Genomic DNA, 26,294 nt, shown 5'->3' on the forward strand with positions numbered 1-26,294 from the left:
AATTTATACAATTCAAAAACCACAAAGAATAACTATTTTTTTTTTAAAAAAAGAGTCAAGGACATAAATGGACATGTCTTAGACTAATGCATAGAAATGGCCAACAGGTATATGAAAAAATGTTCAGTATCACAAATCATCAGGAAAATACAAATCAAAACTGTAATGAGATGTCATCTTATAGGTGTGTCTCAGTCTATTTGTATTACTCTAACAGAGTGCCACAGGTTAGGCAAAGAAAAGACATTTACTTCTACAGTTCTGGAGGTTGGAAAGTACAGAATACCATGGTACCAGTGATTGGTAAGGTGTTCTTGTTGTGCTAGCCCATGGCAGAAGGTGAGAGGTGAGAAAGGGAGGGAGAGAGGGAGAGATGGAATTCGGAGTCCAAGTCCCTTTATAGCAGGCTTTAATCCACCCGCAGGGCAGGGATGCGCCCCATACCTAAGCCACTCCCATCAGTTCCTGCCTCCCACACTGCTGCACTGGGTGTGCCTTCCCAACCCTGGCCTTTTGTGGGACATATTTAAACCTCAGCAATTTCTTAGGATGGCTAGATCAAAGACAGAGGGCAAATGGTTTTAAAGATTTGGTGAAAATGGAAACCAGGAAAGCCATTTTGGAAAATAGTATGGAAGTTCCTCAAAAAATTAAAAACACAAGTACCACATGATCCTTCAATTCCATTTACAGAGCAAGGCAGGAAGGATTTTCTGCATGGGAGCAAGAACTGACTTTAAGTGCTTATAAACTTTTTTTTCCCCCCTGATCTTTAAAAATCCTAAACTTGGTGCCTAAAACAACCAGATTGTACAGTTCTGGAGGTCAAATATGTAAGATATATTAGCAGAACTGTACTACTTTGGAATCCTTAGAGGAAAATCCATTTTCTTTCCTGTTCCAGTGTCTAGAGGTTACTTGCATGCCTGATTCCTGGTCCTTTCATCTATCTTCCAAGACAGTAGTAGATCAGCTTTGAATCCCTCCCTCTCTCCAAGCCCTGCCCCCAGCATCTCCTCCCCTTCTCTGACCTTGACACCTTGATTTACTCAGATAAGGAACTATTTTGGAACTACTCTTAACATATAAAGCAATATTTGCATCTCATAATTATAAATTATGTGAAGCTGCTTTTGGCAAGTAATTTAATATATGGACAGGTTCTGGAGATTAGCATGTGCACATATTTGAGGGGGATTAATCTACTTAACACAGAAAGGTTGGGACTTAACGAAAAGTAGATTATGAATGTGGTAATAAAAAACATGGAAACAGCCAGACATGGTGGCTCATGTCTGAAACCCCAGCAGCTCAGGAGGCTTAGGTAGGAGGATCTCGAGTTCAAAACCAGCCTCAGCAAAAGCAAGGGCCTAAGCAACTCAGTGAGACCCTGTCTCTAAATAAAATACAGAATAGAGCTGGGGATGCGACTCAGTGGTTGAGTGCCTCTGAATTCAATCCCCAGTAGTCCCACTCCCCCCAACAAAAAAGAAAAACAAAACAAAACATGGAAACAAACAAGTAAAGGCACTGAGACTGTGAGCCTGAACTTGTAAATGATTTGAGAGATTGCTTTTAGTGCAGTGATGGAATTTTGGAGAGGAGGGAGTAGAAATAAGATGTCATAATTTCAAAGAAAAACCAAATCTTCTCGATTATGGAGTAGAACAGGACAGAAGGGCTTTCATGTCACTTCAACCACAGGTTTCAATATTTGCATGAAATTGTGAAAGCGACAGGAAATCTTCTTGGCTTACCTGGGGGTATAACAGACATAGCAGGAAGGAGCATGAGGCACTTTAAGAGCAGTTGTGACATTTGCAAAGAATTAAGTTTTCTCAGAATTGTGCAGGGAATTCTCTAGGAGTAGGTAAGCTCTCTATTTGGGGAACCATTAGTGTAAAACACTGGATATTAATCGTTATAATCAAAGCAGTTTTATAATGTAAAAGATGAGTTTTGCATCTGTATGATATGCTAGATTTCATCTTAGCATATTTAGTTTCCACATGTTTCTGTGTTAATCAGTTTTCCGTCACAATGAAAAAATGCCTGAAACAACCAACATATAAAGAGAGAAGTTTTAGTTTGGCTCAGTTTTGACTGGTTGGCCCTGTTGCTTTGGCCTAAGGCCGGTGGCACACTGTGGCCAGGGTGGATGGTGGAGTAGAGCCTCTTATATCACCACCTAGGAAGCAAGAAAAGAAGGAGGAACCGGCTGCGGTCCCACAGTCCCCTTCCTGGGCAAGCCCCATGACCTAAGGACATCCCACTGGCCACACCTATCAAAGATTCCATCACTTCCCCAAAAGCACCACCCTGGGAGCCAAACTTTAGCACATGGACCTTGTAGAACATTCAAGATGCAACAAATAGCAACAAGGTAGGCATTAATATCCATGTTTATCTGATGAAGGATGTGGACTCAGAGAAGCTGATCCTTCGTGATCACCATCAAATGTTCCTTCCTACATGGAGGCTTTTTTCTACTTCATAGGACTATTTGGACAGCAAATGATTGATTCAGAATGTGTCAGAGTCAGGCCAAATTTTATTTAAATGGAAGTCACATATTTTTCCTCTGAATTGATTTCAGTGTCCTACGGAGAAGGGAGGCTGTTTTTTTGTACATCTAAGAAGCCACCTTTCCCTGATTAGTAAGGTCAAATTTAGTCTACTTCATCCTGGGGGGGTCACATTTGAGTACATAAGTGGCCTTGAGGATGCCAATGTATTACAGAAAGCTCAAGCCAACATTACACAGACATGCACGTGTTCAGTCATTTTTGGAAAAATCTTATGGCATGATGGATGGGTAGTGACCTGGGCAGAGACCACACCACCTATTCCGAGCTTAGCACTGTGCAGAACTCTGAACCTGTGCCATTTGTTCCATAGAAACAATAGCCACCTTAAAGGATTATAGAGAGAGAACAAAACTCAAAAGCATGAAGCCCCAGGCACTAGGAACACAGTGAGCACATGTGTCTGTTCACCTCCTCTGTGCCTTCTCCAGGTGAAAAGGTGAATGAAATGTAGATCAAAAAGTCACTCTGTGTGGATCATTCTGACTTTTTGCAGTTTGCCACAGATTTAAGACTTTGTTTTAAGTGGATCCTGATACATGAATTTACTGCTTTCCCATTGTCACACTCCCATTCCTAACCTAGGACGTATTTTCTTTTCTCAGGCTCCCCTCTCACACTCTTACTCTGAGGCAGTGTCCCTGTTACTCTCAGCAGATGGCCACTGATGATCTGCGGGGCTCCCCTCAGACATTGCTCAGTTACATGGCTTTCTAACGCCCCTGATCAGGCTCCCTGCTAAGCCTCTCCAGAGGTGTGCTTTTTGCACTGACCCCTTATGCTGAGTGCAAGGTGTGATGCTCACAACCAGGCCAGGGCGCTGGGAGATCCAATGAACAGAACAAACATGATTCCTGCCTTTTAGGAGCTTACAGTCTAAAGGGGGTACAGGGAGGACATAAATACTGAGCGAGTCACAAGGAAATACAGATGTACAAAGGCAGCACGAATAGAACACTCCGAGAACACAGGGTGAAACCTTTATTTTGACAGGAGGGAAAACTGTCCCAGGAGAGCCAACATGGAGATCCACAGAGATGAAGCAAAGTCCTTTCATTCATATTAGGACAAAAGTGGATGAAGGCTTATACTGAAATGAACAAAAACATGGTGACCTATGTGAGAAGATGAAGGGTGGATAGCATTTGGGCAGTGGGGAGATGGCAGGATGGCCAACTCATGTTGGACAGACTGTGAATGTTTTTGAACTGTCTCTTGCTTCCCCTTTACCTTTCTTCTCTCTGCCCCTTTATATTCCCCCCAAGTTTTCTTCTCTTCACTTGTCTCTTCTGTTGCTCCTGACTTTGCAGGCAAGCAAGCAGAAGGAGGATTGTTTAGATGAAGAAGCAAAGTGGTTCAGGTGGAGGAAGGTGATGAGAAAAGTCATTTTACTTAGCTCATACATTTTATATTCAGGAAACCTATTTACCTTGGTATCTGCTGAGGGTTTTTCAGCTCAGAGATTATACAAAGAGCCTTCGACTGGGTCTAGGTCTTGATCTTAACTTGATAACATCTTGTAGTAGCAATTAAAACTGCAGTCACTATTTATATGAGGTTTTGGAGAAGAAGACTGGAATCTTCCTCTCAGCCAGGAACATGTTAAACTCCTCTGCTGCTGAGTCCAACAGGAGCCAAACTTACTTTGTAGCTAGCACTTCATAATAGTTATGTGCTCAATAAATGTCCACCCTGAATATGGATTTCACAAAAATGCCACACTATAGCCACCCCAGGGTTTATGATCCATAATTCATTTTGGAAAATGGCTTGATTCACTTGAAGCAGTAAAATCGGAAAACTTCATGGCTCATCATAATGTCCGAGGGAGCAATCTCCCTTGCTAACTGTGTGCAGAGAATTAAAACTGTGCTGTCTAAACACTGCACCAATCCTGTCCCCACACAAATCGGTGGCGGCCCCCCAACCACTCTCGTGAGTAATGATCAAGCCTGATTCATACTTCATCATCTGAAAACTGGACCATCAATATTGGACTGCCTCGGGGAGAGAGTCACTCAGGAAATGTGGGTTCGAGGGTCAGTGTTTAATTTTTTTTAACTTTGTGATCCTCATTGGGTTCCCATTAAGGTTCAACCTGTCTTTCAACCTCATTTCTTGATGCCTCCATCCCAATTCCATCTAATTTTTTTTCCAAATTAAATGATTTTTCCACTTTACCAGCTCATCTCTGAGCATGTCAACAAAAGGTTATTCCTGCCTAAACCCACCTTTCCACTCATCAGAGCCCAATGTGATGCTGCAATGCCCCTGTCTCCTGGAGCCCTTATCTTGTGCTGTAGTTGTTGTTGTTATTCTTGTTATTCCCTTGAAGTCAGGGGCTGTTTACTAAGCTAATGAGTGTGCAATAGTTGTGCATTTATATGTGTTTGTCTCTGTTTTGTCGGGGTGGTTAATGTGCTCTGAATATTAGACACATAGGTGATTTGATTTCATAGTGGTTTGAATGTTTGTCCCATCCAGAGACTGCTTCCTTGGACATTATTATGAGCTGTGAACTTTTCAGATTTTACTGTCACCATTTGATGGATTCAAAAGAGAAAAGAAAACTTAAAAGATTTTACCAAGATATTTGGAGGAAGGGGTACAGACAACCTGTCCACATCTTTTTGGAAGAATGCTTAAATGCCAGTTAATACTTAACTCTACCATACTATTTCATGTCCCTTTAAAAGAATAAAATGACACAACGTTGCAATGCATTTAGCAAGATCCTTGGCCCTTTTGTAAAGCATCCGGTTGGTGACACTCATTGTTTGCATGTTGTGTCACTGTCTTCACTGCTACTAGCCCAATAGTTAACCTATACTTCACATTTCATGTCTATTTTGCACAACATCACTACAAAGTAAATACTATTATCCTTAATTTACATACAAGATCACACAAGCTTTTTACTTTTGAAACCCTTGCAAGTTCACTCTGCTACATAGGCAGTGTTCAAACCTCATTAACTTTTATTATTTTTGCTCAAATATCCTTTCTCCCTCCCTCTTTCCCTCCCTCCCCTCTGCCTTGTCAATCCAAGGACAGTTTGGACTTGCCTTGTCTCTGGGGAGTTGTGGGGCCCTGCATTCTGTGACACTGTTGTCTTCTGAGGAAAGGAATAAGGCCTATGAATCAAGGAGCTCTGGCAGATCTTTAGACGAGAGCTGCTCCAGGGCACTGCATTTCTGTGAAAGAGCCCAGTTCCAGAGCAGGTCATTTATCTGGTTCTGGTTTTGATCAGTTTAATTATTCATGAAATGATTCATCATGGAAAAATGATAATTTATTACGATGGAGACATTCTCGGCACAAGGTGAAGCAACGTGTCACGTTTCATCAACTGCAGTTCCCCAGGCTGCATGCTGGTGGTGCTCCTGCAGCGCCACGGCAAGGAATGAGAGCTAGTGTCCCCTTTGGGTCAAATATTTTTCTCCGAATATTTGAGGGGAATCAGATGAGCTCTTCAACAAATATTTAGTGAGCACCTGCTAAGTAAAGCATATGGAATGCATGATGAATGATACAAAGCAATGAAATGCAAATCTCTTGCCCTCCAACTTGGAGCCCCTGGGAAGCTCAAGCACCAGGGGAGGGAATGTGATTTGTTATAATCAGTGGGGGAAAGTGGCAGTAAGCACTGAATCTAAGCATATATCTACCCTCTGGAGCAGCAATTGCACTCTTAGATACACACCCAAAAGCTATGAATCCATATGCTACCCAAAGGATTGTCCAAAGCAGCCTATTTATAATAGCCCAAAATGGGACAAAATACATCAACGTTGGAATGGGCAAATAAATTGTGATGTTCTCGTGTAGTGAGATAATAGCTAGCAACAACACAAAGGACAAACTACTGCTACATGAATCCACACGGATAATTCTCCAAAGAGAATATTGAGCCAAAGAAGCTAGACAGAAAGGGGCACAAATTTATGATTCCATTTATATGAAGTGGAAGGAAAAGAACAAATCAAGGAGATACAAGTCCAGGAAGTCAGGATAATAATTACCTCAGTGTGGTGAAGTATTATCTGGGAAGATGAAGAAAGGAGATTTCAAGGATAAACAAGTGCTGTGTGTCTGGTCTGGGTGCTGGAGACAGTATGCAAGCCTCCGTCTGCATGGATACAAATGTGTACACGAGGTTCAGCGAGCTGCACCGGAGCATCTGAACCTTTTTTCTGTGTGTATGTCATACCTTACTCAAAAATAAAAAGACTAAAAAAGAACACAAGGAACATGGAGTCTCCAGTTTCTTGCAAGATCAAAAACACTGAGATCCTGCAATTCCCTACACATTTCACACACAGGTTGAGCATCTCTAATGTAAATAAAAAACAAAACAAAACAAAAAAAAACAACCCAGAAATCTAAAATGCTCCAAAATACAAATCTTTCTGAATGCAAACATGATAGCACAAGTGGCAAATCCCACACCTGACTACAGGTGACATGTGTCATGGTCACTCTGAAGGGTCACCTTGATTGTACTATGAAATGCCTAAGATTAAGAGGCTGCTGGATGTCTCAGTGAGGATGTTTTTCAGAATGATTGACATGTTGACAGCAAACTGTAGGGGAGATCCACCCTAAATGCTGCACAGTCCAGCAGGTTGGGGGCCTAGATGGAACAAAAACATGAAGAATGCAGAAGCAGGAACAGAGGCAAGCTTGTGTCTTGAGCAGATGCTTCGACTGCTGCTGTGATCACCTGAGGACATCCAACTCCAGCTTCTTCCCTCCTGCAAGGTGGACTCTGACCACAACTCACTTCGGGTCTGAACTGGAACTGCATCATCGGTGAGGACCCAGCTTCTTGGAATGAATAGCTCCTAGTTCCTCCAGCTCTGCATCCTGTAGGAGGCCATTGTGGGACACTCCAGGTTCTTGGTGTGTAAGCCATTCTAATAAATCCCTTTTTTATATAATAATACCTATATGTACATCAGGCTGATTCTATGCCTCTAGAGAACCCTAATACCATGGGTCACAGCAGAAATGCAGGTCCACCTGACCATGTGTGATGGATCACAGCAGAAAGACAGATACACTAAAAAAAAATTATGTAATTACTTTCAGTCCATGAGCATAAGGTGCATGTGTAACAAAAATGAATTTCATATCTGGACTTGTATCTCCTTGATTTCACATTATGTATGTACAAGTATTCTAAAATTCAAAACAAAACAAACAACAAGAAACCTCAAACAATTTGAATCCCAAGCATTTCAGATAAGGGACACACAACTGTATTATAATTGTATCAAACTAATTATATGTATACAAGGAATGGCATTCCTTAATAATTGAGAGTTGTTTGTTCCATTTATTTAATTCTTCAAGTGCATATAGAAAGAACTGCACCATTGGAAGACAGATGAGGCTGTTACAAAGATACAAAAACAAACAACAACAAAAAAGTAGCCTCAAAATCACCAGAGGTGGAGGGAACACAAAATGTATCAGGGCCACAATACAAGTCCCCAATTTTAAGAAAATACTGGTGCTCAGTGACCTATTGCGATTTACTCAACACTGCAAAGATGATACTCTCCACCCAGATGAGTGTGCTTCTTTTGAAGCCAGAGGCCTCTAGACATTCTCTATCAGTGTCCCTGGTCCCAGGAGGCAGCCTGAGGAGTGGCAGTGTGGGGCTGGAGGGGAGCTTTTGGACTTGCAGTACTGGTGCTCGGCTCAGGCCTAGCGTAACTCTTATCACATGGCAACGTGACTCCTGAGCACCCTGAGCTACACTCTCTATAGCTGAAGAAGGACAGCAACAGGGCAGACAGAAGTGCTTCCCAGGACATGGAGCTATAAACCCAAACGTGCAGTGGTGATTGTGTGAATACTGGCAAGCTGCACCCCCTGCTCCAAGTTCTCAGCTGTGCTGCTCAGAGATGTGCTGAGGACTCACTGTGAAGCACATACCCTGATGCTGGAAATCCTGAAAAGCAAGAGAAGGAGCAATGTTCTGATGGAAGTAGATAGACAACAAATGAGAAAACAAACAAGACAATAATATGATTCCTGAAAGGACTAAGAGCTATTTTAAAACTCAAGGTTATGATAAAAGCACATAGAGATGGCTGATAGTATTTCAGGTTGGGAAGTTGAGGAAGTAGTATTTGAGCTGAGCTTCATGTGGACATACTGTGAGCCTTTCTTGCACACTCTTTGTCTAGCTCTTTAATAATAATCTCTAAAGAGCTGAAAATGGATGATTTTTTTTTTTTTTTTTTGCCTAAGCTATACCTTACATTTGTTGAATTCTCATCAGGGCTTCTTTGAAGTTGTAAGATGGCCTGTCTGTAGGGAAATATAAGATCCTCACCTATGTATCAACCTATAAAGAGAAAAAATTAGTACTCAGCACATTTTATAAACAATGTTTAATACTGATACTTTAATTTTGGGAAAATGAGAATATTTCTAGAGAAATACACACACTTATCTCTATAAATATAACAAACTTATTTTTTTAAATAGATCTAGTTTTCAGGATCAAACAATAACAAATACTTTTCCATCTTGACATTCATTGGTCAACAATTAGCATTACATTTGCCAATCACCATCTTGTAGGATAATGCCTGTCTTTGTTTTCAAATGTCCCCAATTTTGAATCACAGTATTCTCACTGTGTGTTCAAGTTATTTAAGCTCCCTGAGTCTTGGGTTTCCTCACCTGCATAATTGAGATAATGAAAATCAAATGAGGTACCTCATGAGTTCCCAAAGTGTAAATGAGAGAGCAGGTGCCCATCTTCAAGTGAGATATTTTTGACCTCACATCCCCAAAAGGAGTCACCAGAGAGGAGTCTGAATAAACTGACTTGGATACATTTTCCTAAACTGCATTATTCCTGGACCCAAGTCATTTTGCCACAGCTGTGGTTGGTTATGAGGACACCCATGTCACCCAGAAAAATGCCAAACCACAGGATGGAATGCTGAGTGGAAAGAAGCAAGTGCTGTTCACCATATGGAGGAGACCAGGTAATCAGATGTTTAACACACCCTCACTGGGCCACTATTATATGCCAGGATCTGTCCAGATTCCAGACCTATGTGGACCCCAGTGAAAATTCAGGCATTGACTTTAAGAACTTCATCCTAGTGCCATGAGAACAGGATCAATGTAAACAAGCAAAGTGAGCGTGTGTGGTTGGATAAGTTGTCCTCCATGACAAATGACCTGTCAGTGGTGAACAAGCCATAAAAAAAAGGACAGTTGTCTGAAATCCCAGAGGCTCAGGAGGATGAGGCAGGAGGATAGCAAGTTCAAAGGCAGCCTCAGCAACTTAGTAAGGCCCAGGCTCAAAATAAAAAATGAAAAGGCATGAGGATGTGTGGTCCAATCACTGGTTTAGAAAAAAAAAAAAAAAAAAACACAGTCATGAGCTCTTGGCATGCTCTAGAGTCAGATTAAAACTAGTGATGGAGCTGCAGCCAATCAAACAAGGCGAGCAAGAGGGAGATGATGGGTGGCTGTGGCTCCGTGGGACTCCGATTGCTACACAGGGGTTTGGACTTTATCCTCAGTACAGTGGGGATTTCTGGATGGTCGAGCCAGGGGAGAGTGGCAATGAGACTTACATTCTGAAATCAGGTTGGTAGATGGAGACTGGAGTAGTGGAGAAGGGAAGGGGGTAGGAAGATCTATCAGGAGGCCAAGACAGAAGTAGAATCTGCTGGTTGAGACACAATGGTGTAGCACTGAAGGAGGGAGATAAAGGACAATCCTGTGGATGAAAATGCAGCTGACCCACTTGAGAGACATATCAACATATTCTAACCTGGATATAGAATTAAACAAGCTAAATATTAGGTGCATATTCATATGTCTGTCTACACACACACACACACACACACACACACGGCTCAGTTCATCAGGGCTGTTATAACAAAATAACTAGACTGGGTAACCCATAAATGACAGAAATTTATTTCTCACTGTTCTAAAGGCTTCAGAGCTTAAAATCTAGAAGCCAGCAGTCTTCTTGTGAGGGGCTCTGTCTCTGCTTCATAGATGGCTCAGGCTCCTTACTGCTGTGTCCCCTCAGGGCAGAGCGTGTAAGGGCGCCCCTCAGCATCTTTTGTGAGAACACTAATCCTATTGTGGGATGCTGCCCTTGTGATCCAATCATCCCCCAGAGACACCACCCCTTACAACCAACACACAGGAGTTAGCCTTAGACTAGATTTCAACATAAACATTTTGGAAGAACACACACATTCACACCCATGACTATACACACCTTACCCACACAAGCACACATGCACATACATATGCTATTTATAAAAAAATGTGAACACTGCCTGAATATATGATTGCTTTTGCGATGTCAAAATGCCATTCTTGCAGTATTTTAAAACAAATACAAATATCTTTTAGGGAGATAAGCTGAAGTGCATGGTTGTTTTGTTTTTTTTTTTTTTTTTCCAGATAGAATAATATAATTCTGGGATTTGATTCAAAAGGAAGTATGAGGGGGAGAAATTATTGATAGGACAAAATTGGCCATTAAATTTTTATTTTTAAAGATGGGTGGGGCCAGAGTTGTAGCTCAGTGGTAGAGAACTTGCCTACCATGTGTGAAGCCCTGGTTCTATCCCCAGTACCACATAAAACTAAATAAACAAAATAAAGGTATTGCATCCATCGTCCATCTACACCTAAAAATATTTAAAAAATAAAGATGGGTGGTGGATACATTGAGGGTTTTTTTTTTTAATTGTTGTTGTTTTTCTATCCATTTTGGTATCTGTTTAATATTTTCCATGAGAGAGAGAGAGAGAGAGAGAGAGAGAGAGAGAGAGAGAGAGAGAGAGAGGTGTGTTGGTAAGCACATATGTGGCAGGGGCTATAAGGAGGTAGGTATAGGTTTTGACCCAATGGTGGCATCCAAAAGGAAGATAAAACACAGTCAATATCTAGAGTGTTCTAGAGGGAGAGTGAACAGGACCTGTTGGATATCTAGGCCCCTGAGAATTAGGGACACTGTTTTTTGTTTGTTTGTTTTAATTTATTTTTTATTCTGTAGGCAGTGTTGAACCACCAAAGGATGTTGGTCAAGAGGATTCTGTGATCAGTCGTGCTTTGGGCTACAGAAGACTGCATGGGATTGAAGCCAAGAGCTCCAGCACTTTTTCAATATGGATGAAACCTCTTGGAATCACTATACTTTTATTCTAAAAGTGTCTTGATCCCAACAGGCCAGAAGTGTGCACACCTCCATTATTCAGTCATGTTCCCAATTCATCATTCAAAATTGGCAATCTAGCAAGGACTGAGGAATCCAGCTTCTGAAATGAATATCAATGTGCTAAACTTGTGAGCAGCAGTGAGTTCTGTGGCCCATCAGGGCATTGAACAGGCACTCCCTACGTGTGCCTCCCCCCTTAACGCCCAGTGGGATCCAATTTTTAGATTCACTTACTCCAAGAATGTATGTAAAGTGTCCTAGACCTCAAAATGCTTTCCTAAGGAGTGCTAAGTGTCAGCTTTCTGCATTTGCTTATTTTGGAGCAACTTGAGCTTATTCTGGATAAACATCGAGAGAATGTGAAACCCAGGCATGTATTGCATTTTTCTTCTTTAATTTCTTAATAGTTCTCACAGGTGTTCTCATGACAGACTCCACTTATGTTCACAGAAGAGACCATTTGAACAATGAGTTGAGAAGCACCCCTTGCAGAGCCCACCTGTGTGTCTTCAATCACAACACATGCCATTCTGAGGTCCCTCTCCTGCGCCATCCAAGTGAAAAATCTCCTACTGCTTGAAAATTACCGTCAGTCTCTAGTCTCATTTCATGTCTCATTGAAATGAGACCACAGCGACTGCGCCTTCAACGAGCACTCTCAACAATCGTCAGTGAGAGACAGCCTTGGCCATGCTTTCTTCTTCTACCGTCAGGTCATGAAAAGCTTGAAGAGAGATAAGTGAACCAACTGGCTTGTATCTCGAGTGAAACGAGGTGAGTCTGAAATTAATGCTGCTCCTTATAAGTGCTGCAATAATAGGGCTTTTTCATTAGATTACATGATGTAAAATAATCATGAAAAACAACGTGTTAGTTAGAGCTGTTACTGTTACTGTTTTCTTACTTTATCAGTCCATATCACAACAGCACATGTGAGTGCCAACTACATGTTTGTTGGATTGCATCAAAATAATTAAGAACTACTTTAATTCTGATACGATTGCACGTCACAGAGGAGCTGCTTAACTTACCTTCCATCCATATTTCTCACAACCCCTGCTGATGTCATGTCCTCAGAAGGCATGTTGAGTAGCAAGAGCCCAGGTCATCAGCATTGTGGGCAATCATTTTAAATGTAAGGGATAGAAACTTCTGGAGGAGTAGAGTTGAAGCAGCTTATTATATGGAGTAAATACATGAGCAAATATTGCAGTGTCCTTTTTTTGATTAGCCAGGACATATGAGAACTAATAATAAAGTAGGGATAATATTTCTCTGGCATAATAAGGGAGGCGAGAAGGCAAAGAAGTTCAGGTAGAGCAGGTGGAATTCAGGGAAAACAAATTGGTGTGCAGTCATAGTGCTGGCTATGTCAGAGTTGGCCATCCATTAACCACTGGAGCTGACTTTTCTAGAAGCATCTAGAAGGTGTTTAGTATAAAATCTGTATTCTAGATGATGCTTCTGAAAGGTACTGTCATAGTTATTGAAAACGGCATCACTTAACAAATGCTGGCTTCCACTCATCTGTTCATGGTCCTATCTATCTCTGACTGTAGAAGTTCAAGGATTTTAGCACAATCTAAAGTATATCAATTATGTAAGGCAAAAGTCCATAAAGTAGAACATTAGTGAGGGGGAGAAAGGGAAGTCCACTATTGAGTCTTGCCTATTTCCACGTGTTGGAGAGGCAAAGCCCTGTCCTTGTCCTTGAATTCTGTGCTGCATGGTCAGCTTCTCCTTCTTATATCCCAGCAAGTCTGGGTCATGCCGTCCTTGGCAGAGACCCTCTCGGGGTCCTGGGGACCTTTGCCTTTCTCTCCTCCAGGGTTGAATTCAGAGTATCTCTAGACAAGATACGACAAAACAGACCTCTCTGACTTTTTCTATTTTGTTATTTATAGTCATTCAGTTTTTACTGAGTTTTTTTTTTTGATTCATGATTATAACATCAGTTCATATTTACTCTATAAAAGCAGAATTTAAAAAGTAAAAACCACTCACCTCTGAACTTGGACATATGGAAGGGTTGCCCTAATAAAAATGTGTACTTTCAACTCAGACAGACAGGAGCTTTACTCCTGCTCCATGACATTGTGCCTCTGCGACTGCGAAAGTTGAATAATATGTTTAAGCCACATGTTTAAGGATGTAAGAAAATGCTTTTTGGGCATTTTATAGAGATAATGACAGGTATCAAATTCAAATAAGTACTACCTATTGTTTTATTAACAGTTCCTCTATGGATGTATTTCTGATAGTTCTTTAAAAATAGCATTGTTATTTGTGTTATGACATTCTCTTCTGAGGAGATACCTGGTGCATAGTCAGTACCCTGTAAGTAATAGTTACAGAATAAATCAGTGTACAATAATTTACTTAAACATCAGTTTTAAAATCTGTCACAATCTTATAGCTGAAAATATTTTATATCAAATTTACTTCTTATTTCCATTTACATGGCGATTCCGTTTACTTGTCTCCCATAGTTGAGCTCATCTGAACAATGTGAATGCTTTGTCATAATGTCCATAACTATTCATATAATTATTTTCAAACATGCCCTGCAAGCATTTTCCACTTTCCTCTTTACCATTATTTTTGTGTGTATGTTGTTCTGGGGATCAAACCGAGGGCCTCATGCCTGCTGGTCAAGCACTCTAGGACAAAGCAATGTCCTCAGCCCCCTTCACTATTATTTTTTATTTGAACCTTTGTCTTTCTTGGTAGGTGTGAGAATCTATAAAGCTTAGGCTAGAAAAAATAATCTATAATAAAATATTTAATAATTTTACTTAAAACCTTGCTACTAAGTATGTATACCTAAAATCTATCTTCTCTTAGGGTGAAATTCTTCCTGTAAATCTCAGTAATTTTTTGCATAAGGCATTGGTGTAACCTCCCAGGCAAGGTTATATGTGGTCATTATTTTCCCTTGCTTACCATATACCATACTATATTGTTCAGGACAAGATAGGGTAAAGGTGTAGAAAGGTCACAAACAGCATTCTGCAATAACCCACTTATTATTCATGGATTCCCTGTTTTTTTTTTTTTATGTCAGGTCAAGTGTCATCATATACCTATATAACCATCTAGTATTTTTTCCCTTAAAACAAACAAAATATGTTGTTTCCACAAGGGACAAGCAAACACAATTTCCATGATGGACAACTACATTTTTAGTTTTAATTTATGTACCTGAGTTGTACCCTGCAAATAGAAAAACCAAATAAGTTATTTAAATATGGTTCAATGTTTTGATTTCCAACATAGCAAAAATAAGAGCTGCTCCTGTGACTGGTGGTCTATTCCTTTCCCAATCAAGGGTCACATTATTTTCTCCACAGTGGTTTTAGATGGATGCAAATGCATCTTAAAATTCTTTAGAAGATAAAAGAAGAAAAAAGAAGAATCACAAATAAAGAGGAAGAAATTGTTACTGTGACAAAAGAAACAAATTCAATAGATTTAACAACACAGGAAGTCAATAGTGAATAACAAAGAACAATTCTGTGTCATGGCACAAGAAAAACAAGCAAGAACTGAAAAGAAAGCATGTCTCCGTGATCTTTCCTTTTCTTTTTCTGTTCAACTTAATACCTTTTGATTCATTTCTTCTGAATCCGGGTGACCAAGTTGTGGCCATATATAAAACTGTATATAGTTTATACTTCTCATTATCAAGCCAGTCTTCTCTAGAGAAGCTTTGCTTAATCCTGCAGCCACCAGAGATGATCTAACTACATCAATACTTAATGCTACTTTCCAGAATCTCACTTCCACCTTGGGAATGCTCACAAAGATAGTGAACACGCATTAATTTTGTCATGCTGAATCAGAAATGTGGCAAAGGCATGAAACAAAGCTCTTGCTCTGATTCAGGGTCCTTGGATTTGGACCAAGTTGCTCCACTTACTGAGGTGTGTTAACTTGGGGTACCCCTAAAACATTTCATTAGGCAATCTCCCACGTGGAAAGGAGAGAAGAGACACTTAGCTCCTCTGCATGACCAAATGCATTATACACAACAATGTGTGTGTGTGTGTGTGTGTGTGATATATGATTAACATATTAACAAAATGATATGTAGCCTCATGTGGTGACACCTGTAATTTCAGCAACTCAGGAGACTAAGGCAGGACAATTGCAAGTTCGAGGCCAGCTTCAGCAAATTAGAGAGACTCTATCTCAAAATAAAAATAAATAAATACATAAAAAGGACTGGAGATGTAGTTCAGTGGTAAAATGCCCATGGGTATGATCCTCAGGACTAACAAAAACAAAAATATTTTATATCAAATTTACTTCATCTTTTCCTTGTGTGTGTGTGTGTATTATATAAATAGGCTAATTTTATGAATTCTACTGAGTTGAATCTATTTTTTTAAAAGAGAGAGAGAGAATTTTTTATTATTATTTTATTTTTATTTTTATTTTTTGGCGGACACAACATCTTTATTTGTATGTGCTACTGAGGATCGAACCCAGGCCGCACGCATGCCAGGCAAGCACACTACTGCTTGAGCCACATCTCCAGCCCCCTTGAATCTATTTTTAATTGCAGTTATCTGTTAAACTATCATCCTGGCTTTGTAGGTAGAGAAGAAACAGAGTTTGTATTACACCTTCCATGCCACATGGGGTTCAATGCCATAGTGTCTGTCAGAGTGACAGTACCTGTTGACCCTGTCCAGTAAATATATCAAATCTATGATTACATGAAAATACTTGCAGTCTCACAAAGGGAAAGGAACCTGCCTATAAATAATTATAGTATTCAATAGGCTTAGGAGTTACTTTCTTTCCCTTAGATCTAGGAACTTATTCTAAATGACATTCCTGCTAAGAGGTTAATATCCAAAATATATAAGGAACTCCTAAAACTCCCACAATGATAGAAAAAAATCCAATCAAAAAATTGGCAAAGGACTTGAGTAGGCATGTATTTCTTCAAAAATGACATACAAATGGCCAACAGGTCTATTAAAAGATGTTAACATCATCAGGGATAATTAGATCTAAACCACCATGAAATGTCTTCTTACATCTGTTTGGATAACTATTATTAGAAATAATAAGTGTTAGAAACAAAATAAAGAAATCAGAACTCCTGTAGACTATTGATGGGAGTATAAATTGGTGAAATCATTGTGAAAGATCATGTAAAGTTTCCTCAAAAAACTAAACACAATCTACATATAACCCAACCATCTAATTCCTGAGTATTTACCCAAAGCAATTGAAATAAAGACCTGGAAGTGATATTTGCGTTCTCAAGTTCATTGCAGAATCATTCATAACAATAGTCAACATACAGAAACACCTACATGTCTGTCAGTGAATGAGTCCCTAAGGGAAGTGGGAGACACACCTGCCATGAAATATTTCTTAGCCATAAAAGGGAAGGATCCTGACTTATGTGACCACATGGACAAACCTTCATGGATGAACCATAGGGCACGTGAAGTAAGCCAGTCACAAAGGACAGATACTGAATGATTTCATTCACATAAAAGCCATCAAGTTCACAGAAGTAGAGAGTAGAGGTGAATTCCAGGAGTTTCAGGGAGGGAGAAATGGGAGAATTGCTGTCCAAGAGGTGTGGAGTTTTAGTTTTGCAAGATGAATACGTTCTAGAGATCTGCTGTACAGCATGGTACCTATAGCTAAGAACAATATACCTGTACTTAACTTTTAAAATTTATATTATATATTTAATTTTTTTAAAAAATTAATAGGATGAATTAATAGGATGAGCGTGTTTTTACCAAAACAATAAAAAAAAAATGAAACAAAAGCAGGAAAATCGTGACTTGGTTGCAGTTGACAATTTTGAAATTAAACTATGCAGGAAAAGATAAAGAATAAAAAAAAAACAGGGAAGAAACATAAAACATTGCTTCCATGGAATTATAATAACGAGATATTTCTTGACAACCGTATTCTTAGTCAACTAGTCAAAGACAGCTGAGATGAGTGAGAAGAGGGTAGTATTAGAAATTATGGGCTTTTGAAAAGCAGATTCATAATATCTTAATGAGTACTTGTATTTCAAAAAGTAGAAGAATATGTCTTTATGAAAAATTTAGTTTTATTTACCCCATATCAGAAGCTATTTAAATGCATTCTAAAGAGGTTTGGAAAATTAAAAAAAAAATCCTCGGCCAGTACAAATGAAGAGTTATTATTTATTGCACTCAAGAAAGGACTCTGAGAAATTAAGAGAATCACAACCTGATAAAATTCTTCTACTCAAATCAGAATTTTTGTTCTTATTGCAAAAATGCTTTCCCAACCCTCAATAAATGTTTCAAAACAAATTTTCTTATTCTAAATGCAAGTGTTATCATTTTTATTTTTTAATGATCAGTTGTTTGATTTTGTTTTTATTTAAAAGGGAAAATATTCACAGTTTCTGCTAAATGGAAAAATCGCATGATCCACCCTCCTGTAACTATGTGCTTTTTGTTCCAGAGAGACCTATAGTCCAGCAAGAACAAAATATGAATACACTACTGTTTTGTCCTCTTCCGTACTCAAACAGAGCCTTTTGGTTTCTGTGTTAGTCAGCTTGCCACTGCTGTGAACCAGACACCTGATAAAACCAACTTAGAGGATGGATGGTTTGCTCTGGCTCAGTTTCAGAGCTTTCAGTCTATGGTCTGCTGGCTCCATTACTGTAGGTCGGAGGACAGTTAGAAAATCATGGTGGAAGGGCATAGAGAAGAGAGCACCCAAGCTCATGCTGGAAACCAGAGAGGAGGAAGATGAAGGGAAAGGGGCTAGAGAGAAGATAAACCAGAGGCACACTCCCACTAACCTCATTCCTTCTACAGGTCCCTCTTCCCACTACTCTCTTCAAGTTATTAATTCATTAAATGGATTAATCCACTGATACAATCTTTGCCTAAAAGCCTCATCTCTGGATATTGTTGCATTGGGGATCTAGCCTCTAAGTACATGAGCCTCTGGGGATGACTTAGACCAAACTGTAACAGGTTCATTCATTGTAGCTTTTTTATTGAAGTCATGTCATCGACTCCAGTCTTTTGCACATAAAATTATTATCACATGATTTTTGAGCAAGTAATTTGAGATTTTTCAATTAGATGGGCTTGGAATATATTTTCCATAAAATTTATCTTGTTGATTTTAGGGCAACTTAGGTTTGATAGCCAGAAATATTACATCATGGTGGCTAGAAATATGTTCAGTCTCTTAGGTATGATTTTATTTTAATTCAAAATGTATAATCCAAGTATGAGTTTTGAAGATTATGTGTTTTATTTCTCACCCTGTAGTTCTGTGATGCTTGGTGCATGCGTTTGTCTAACTATCCATCCCTTATGTCACAGTTGTTGGTTACTTCACAGGCTTTCATCATTGGTGAAAAAAATTTCATCTGTGAATCTCCAGGGATGAGAAGAGTTAACAATATGGTATATGTTTAACAAAATGTATTATATTAAATTGAGATAGAGATGATCATTTTTCATAATCTTTGCTCTGTAAGAAAAGAAAATGTTAGTTTTAAGAAAGGCATTTTTATGGATTACACTTGAAGTTGTTTCAAAGATAAATATCTTAAAAATACCACCATGGCTTCTTCATGAACAGCACATGTGACTGCATGGCTCAGGAAACAGTTCTGGGTCTCAGTTCCCCTACCTATGAGAGAATTTGATGATATAATCGTTTAAGTCCTTTCTGACTCTAAAATCAGATGGTCCTCAGAACAGCATGGAAACATCTGAATGGGACAGACTGCTAAAACTTGATAGCAATGCCACTGACAATAAAATGCCAACATGTGTCCCCAACAGGACAGAACTGTGGAGCAGTCATGTGTGGCACACAGGGGTCCTTTGACACAGATTCAGCGCAGACTCTAGTAGGACTCCGAGGTAAGCTGGCCTAAAGATGAGTGTGTGGCATTCAACGCACCAGTCCTATAAAGTGAGCTGTGTCTCACATCATCCAGGCCACTGCCCTCATCAGCTCACCTCTGGACTGGCAGTGTCTTTCCAGGGACACTCTCCCTGTCATGGGTAGGAAATAGCTATGCAAAGGGGTTTCAAAGGTGTAATATCAAAGGCTTCACAGTCAGCTTGCTGCTTCTTCAACCACTTGACAGCAATGCCACTGAGTGTGACTTTTCAGAGAGCTGTTTTTGGACCACAATATTGATAATGTTTATCCTGCATCTTAAACTTAGCAGATAACTGAGTTGGGGCAAATGACTTCCTCTCTGCACTTCAATGCAATGCTCTCTCAGATGAGAATAAGGAAAAGTCTCAGAAGGTTGTACAGATAAAATATAGTGAATGCAAATGCCCTCGGCATAGTTCAGATCTGAGTTTCCGTCAGTCACACACACATGCACACACAATAGCTCACAGGGATTTGGTTGGCTGTTTCCCATCTTCCCCTGATTCCTGGTGCATGCAATCTGTACTTATGATGGAGTGCTCAGTGGAGAAGGCTCTCTTTTCCACTCTCAAGTGCTTCCTCCTTCTTAACCACTACATGTGGAACTTCCCAAGGGACAGTGAGCCACGCCTTCTGTTTGTCTCCTCTTTTTTTTTTTGGATCGGGGAATGATAGCAGGGATTGAGTCCAGGTGCATTTAACCACCAAACCACACCCGCAGGATTTTTTATTTTTGTTTTAAGACAGGGTCTCTCTAAGTTTCTTAGGGCCTCATTAAGTTGCTGAGACTGGCATTGAACTTGCATTCCTCTTGCCTCAGCCTCCTGAGCTGCTGGGATTACAGGCGGGCACCCATGCCTCGCTGTTTGTCTCCACTTTCTTCCCTACCCTGCTGCTCCTGCCCCCAGTTTCCAGTTCCTGCAGTACTGCCACACTTTCCTGCTCCTGCAAGTTCCACTTATGACTTTGATCAAGTATCTCTCCCAACATTACCCTTGAAAGTCACCTCACACTTCCATGTACATGTGGCCTGTGTACTAAAATGGGACTTGGTTTTTTAAATAATATATTAGAGTAAATGAATGAATTTTATATGAATTTTAAGTATATTTAGTGAGCATGCACAATTATAAATAAATGTGGGAAACATTTTAAAACACAGAGAAGTTTTCACCTATTTTACCTCATCTCTGCCCCCTGGATTATTGACTGGTAAAGTAGATAGGGCATACAATAAGCACTTATATTCCAAGGTTAAAATTCAGTATAAAAATTTGTATTTATATGTAATTATTGTTGGATGCTAATGAAAGAAAGTGATTCTTATATCAAAGATTTTTGAGGTGGTGAAAATGTTCTGATTTCTCTGTTCTCCAACTGTGGTCACTGTGACCTCCCTGTGCACTCTCCCTTGACCGACCTTTTTAAACAGTTTCCCAGGAATAGACCCCAGTCCACAGAGAGCTCACTTCTGCCCACCATATCTAATGCTGTCCTGAAGGTATTACCAACACACTCTTGCCACAGGCCTTGAATCCATCTACACTCTGTCTTTAGATATCTTTATTTTATCATTTGCTAGACAACTTAGCTGTTGTTAGACCTTCAGGCCTTTCTTCATTAATGTGTTCAAAATTCATTTTGTATTCCCTTAACTTATTACTTTCTTGTTATCTATTTTGATTATTATCCTCCCATTAACACTCTCAGAAATATGGATGTTCCCTCAGACTTCTTTCATATAACCACCTTAAAAATCAGTAAGTGACTGCTAGTACTTTTTTAACTTAATACAATTCCTAGCTACCTTTTATCCACTTCATACCAAGGTCTTAGCTGGCGATTCCCATTTGTTTGGGTGATTGCATATCCTGGAACTGTCCTTCCTCTCTTAGCTGCCATATTCTTGAGTCCATTAAGCATGCTGATGGCAGAGGTCTATTACTAAACTGAAAAATCTGATTCAGCCATTTTCATGTTTGATATTTTGAAGGGCTCCTATTATTTTTGAAAATAAGCAAAGCACACGGTTCATAATGTTTTAGCAATCATTGGTTCCTGACACAAGCTAAGGTATAGGGTTATTTTTGTGTTATTATTTTCACTGTCTGAACTGTTACCATCCCCCCTTCACTTAATGAGCCCAATAATTTCTTTCCATGTGTGACAGCAAAGTTCTTGTGAAAGTGCAGCACCATCTCCAAGCAACATCTCGCATCATCATTTACATATGTATGTTTAATACAAATTTTTGTCATATATTTGTTTTATCAACTAGGCTGTTCATGACAAGACCGTCTCCTATTTCTTTTTTTTTTTTCACATTTTCTTTCACTGAGCACAATGTCTTTGTACAACAGAGACTAAAGAATGTGTTGGCTGCTTCTGTCGAACAGATAAACAAATGTGAGAGATGAGAACTCTGAACTCCTTCCTCAAGAACATTTGAACAGACGCAAAAGCCTATGTTTCAGGTAGTTTGAGCAAAGCTGTCTCTTGAGATCTTTGAGAGAAAATGAAAATGTATTTTTTCTTGATAAAACATGCACAAATTAAAATATAATGTTATTATTTTTATATTTTAAAATATCAATAGTAAATGAGTCAAGTGGAAATTTTGATCATTCCCCAACATGGTGTTATTATCTTTATTATCAATTGAACTTATAGTTAAGTAGCTCAATAACATGTTAGTTTCAGAAACTATTAATAGAGAACCACATATTTATTTGAACCAAATTAAATCAATAAATACATTTTTCTATAAGCCCCCCCCCCACAGTGTTTAAATAGAACTGACTTAAAAAAAGTAAACCAATAAAATAAAATAAAGAAAGACAAGAAAAATCTTAAAGCAAGTGGGATTTAATGAAGCGCTGGCTAGTCTCAGTTCACAGCGTTGTTGTAAAGAGGCCTCCAACTCCATATTAAAATTGAAGAAATGTTTGAGGCCAATAGGTTAAATTTTTGCTGTTAATTTATTTTGCTAATTAAGTTTATTCTCCTAAACTGATTGCAATTTAATAAGATAGCAAAATCCATTGAGTTATTTGTCTTTGTTATGAAGACATCTCACTAACAACCTCTGATCCAGAACCCTCAGGTGAAATATCACCTTTCTGAACCTGCTGGCTATTGCCATAACTCAAAGACACAAAAGGGACAAGGCAGAACGTCTCCACCTGTCTCTCTTAATATGCCTGTGTTGTCTGATGCAATTTTATAGAGAAATTTTATGAGAAATTTCAACATTACTTCCATGTGCAGGAAATGAAGGCATTCCCTTCACTCCTCCACAGGAGGGTGTTGGAACCGGTATTTCTCCGGGAGACTAGGAGGTAAAGCTGTGGGTCAGGGAAAAAAGAAGACAGGAGGAAAGAAGGGCTAAAAAAAAGGTTGTCTCTGCTTGTTTGTGCAAATCCGTGATGGGTGAGTATTCACATTCACAGATCTCAGTATGGAAAGGAAATCTAGTGAGTTAGAGAAGATGAACAGCACAGTTTAAGGCTGTGATAATGGGGTGGTCGGTATTATGGTATCATCGTAACCAAGGCTTGAGAGGAATAGCACCTTCTGAGTAATGTGGCATTCGTTCCCAGGTTGTAGAAGGGAAATAACAGGAGAGAGGAAGGTACAGACTGCCACTTGTGTCCCATGGGTGACCTTTGCGTCCGGGAACATTAGCATCTCTGCACTCTGGGCTGTGCATGAAGGCATGCTGTGGTGTCAGAGAAGGTCCACAAGGTAAGGAAGGGACGTGAGATGTGACCTTGAGTTATTACAGTGTCAATGCACTGCAGCCCTCAGCTATTTGTTGCAGCCATGGACAGCCTGACTGGGAAACCAACATGTGTGTCTGGGACTGTGCATAAGAGGCATGTGATGTAGTGTGCCTTGTGTCGCTCCTGAATGCCCTACTTTAGGTTCAATAAATCACCCAGTCGTCAAGGGGTGACAGCTCCTAATGTGTAAAAAGACCTAATAGAGGCAGGTTAATAAAACTACCTGCAGTCTCAACCAATGAAGGCTATAATTGAAATTCTTTATCTCTTTGTTATAGCCCATTGTATCATTCCTTAATTTTGTGCTAGAACTGCAATTTTGGGGGGCTACTTCACTGACCGGTGAAAAGCACCTTCCTTCTTGCTAACACTAATAACCTGACTGCCCTGCTCCTGCCTCCGTTGCCCACTCACCAATGGATTGTGCAGCTCCCCTGGCTGCACACAGTGCCTCACACCCTCCTGCAGAGTGGCACCCCAGCTCCTCAGAGGGATCATTTTCTGGTACCCATTTTGTATTCCACATCCTCAGGAAGGTATTGCACAGCCATGAGAACCCTAAAGTGACTCCACAGTAATGTGAAGCTCCAGATTCAGGGGCACCTTTGTCCTCTGCTGGTGGAAAGCTCACCTGCCAGAAACCCGGGCTCCTATCCAACCCAGAAAAGCCAAGGGCTGTGGGAAGGAACACTGCCACCAGTGTGGCCAAATTAGCAGGTTCGAGGTCATTCGAGAGCCCAGTGTCAGACACTGCTCTCCCATTGTCTATCACGGCTCTCCACACAGGCATTCCTTCCTCTGGTCATTCCCAGATTGATGGTTAGCTAAGTAGTGTGCCTTGTGTCACTCCTGTATGGGTCAAAAACTGTTTCATTATCATCAGACAGAAGTTAGATCATCCTTATCCTGCAACTGAAGCTCAGCCAAATCCCTTTACATGAAAACAATTTTTAAATTTTCCTTTTAGAATCTGTGGCTTTGTAGAGTGGAAGGATCTGATTGTTTCCTACCCTCAGCCTATTTTTGTTTGTTGGTTGGCTTGTTTCACTTTGCAAGTCTCTCAGGGAAGTGCACCCAAGCTGGGCAGCCTCAATGCCTGATGATTATCATTGCTTTACAGAGTTCAAAGAATAGGACTGCAACACAATTCAATGATGTCTCTTCTTCCTGAAGCTCATCTTGGTTCTGCCTCAAATGAGAGTTTTAATAAATGCAACGATGGACTGTACAGGTGGGGCTATCACTACGCGCTTGTTAACAAAGATGAGATTCACTGATGGTGAATCAGGTCGAGGAACCCCTCTGGGGACTGGCTTTCTAGGTCTGCTTCTAGAACCACCAGCCTCAGCCCAGATTCTCTCTGTAGGTAGAGCCTGGTCCATGTAATTAATTTGACAGCAGGAAACAGAATTCAGGGTCAGTCAGACGGTAAAGAGTACTAAACCTAAAGCACAGTTGGAACTATGGAGCTGGGGCCAGCAAAAGGGCAGGGGGTCCACAGAGAATCCTGAGTGCCTCCTCATTGTTCAATAATGAGATCAGCTGCTCTGTGAAAGGCTGCAGTACTCTGTGCACGCTATGGAAATAAGACTAATTTTGTCCCGGCCCTGAATTCCTGAGGACAAACGCTATACCTTATTTTATTTTGTAGTTCTTGTGTGCATTGGCACCTTTAAAATACATTATTCATATTTCTGAATGAATGAACATATGATGGAAAAGATTTAAGATGCACATGAAAATAACCCTATGATAGTTTGCTACTTTCTAATAACTTTGTCTGATGTTATGTGTTCCTGTCAGGATAGTCATCTAAGGACATGTGTTTTCTCAGACCCATTTTTAAGATGTTGAAACTGCTCTGAGGCACTCCCCATGATCATGAAACAGGGCTTCAATTAACCCCTCCAAGATTACTTAAAAAAGTAGTTAAATAAATAAAATTCACTGAAATAGAAGAAAAGACTTTGATGTGTTCAAAGAAGTATGAATTACTTGATGTTTCATTCTTTTTTTGCAGAGTGAGCTCAATTGGAAAGTGGTTGAAGGTTTAAGTCACAGTAAGATTTCTCAGAAAAGAGAGTATTGGGGATAGAATCATGGAGATGGAGAAAACTCCTTCCCTTTCAGCAGCGCTCAAATCTCTTATGAGATGTTAAAACTCAATTTCTCTAGGCTGAAGGAATAATGGTAAGAATACATTCTCTGCCTGACCCTAAATTCTAGTTACCATAACAACTTGAAATAATTCTATAAATGAAGTTGTGTTTATTGCATAATTTAGCATTGAGAAAGAGAGATATACTCAAATATACATTTTTCTTAGTGTACCATCTGTAATGTTGAATTCTGCAGATTTCTTTAATTAGCCTACATGTAAATACACTTGCTTTGAAGTACATTGGCCATAATTGCACTTCAATTTGCAAGGGTTTTCTGCGTTCCCAACAATAAAGGGCTTTACCCCAGCCTAGTATAGTACAGATATTTCTGCCTAGAATGAGCTGGCTAATAGCCTCTGCTCTCTCATTCATTGCCTCAGTAGAGACCTGACTAGGAGAAGAATCCTGGCAAAGGAAGCTCAGAGCCAGGAAGAGAGAGTTCTGAAACTCCACGAGACTGACAGGCCAGGACGCATTCCCTCTCAGTGCAATCAAAAAGCTTAGGATGAAATGACCATGGTATTTTTTTTCTCCTGTTTGATGCATCAGAAAAACCCTCTGTGGAAGAACTAAGAGATAAAGTCTCAGACCCAGCTTTTCTGAATCTTTTGAC

The sequence above is a fragment of the Marmota flaviventris genome, chromosome 15 (genome assembly GCF_047511675.1).
Source record: "Marmota flaviventris isolate mMarFla1 chromosome 15, mMarFla1.hap1, whole genome shotgun sequence".
Classification (NCBI taxonomy): Eukaryota; Metazoa; Chordata; class Mammalia; order Rodentia; family Sciuridae; genus Marmota; species Marmota flaviventris.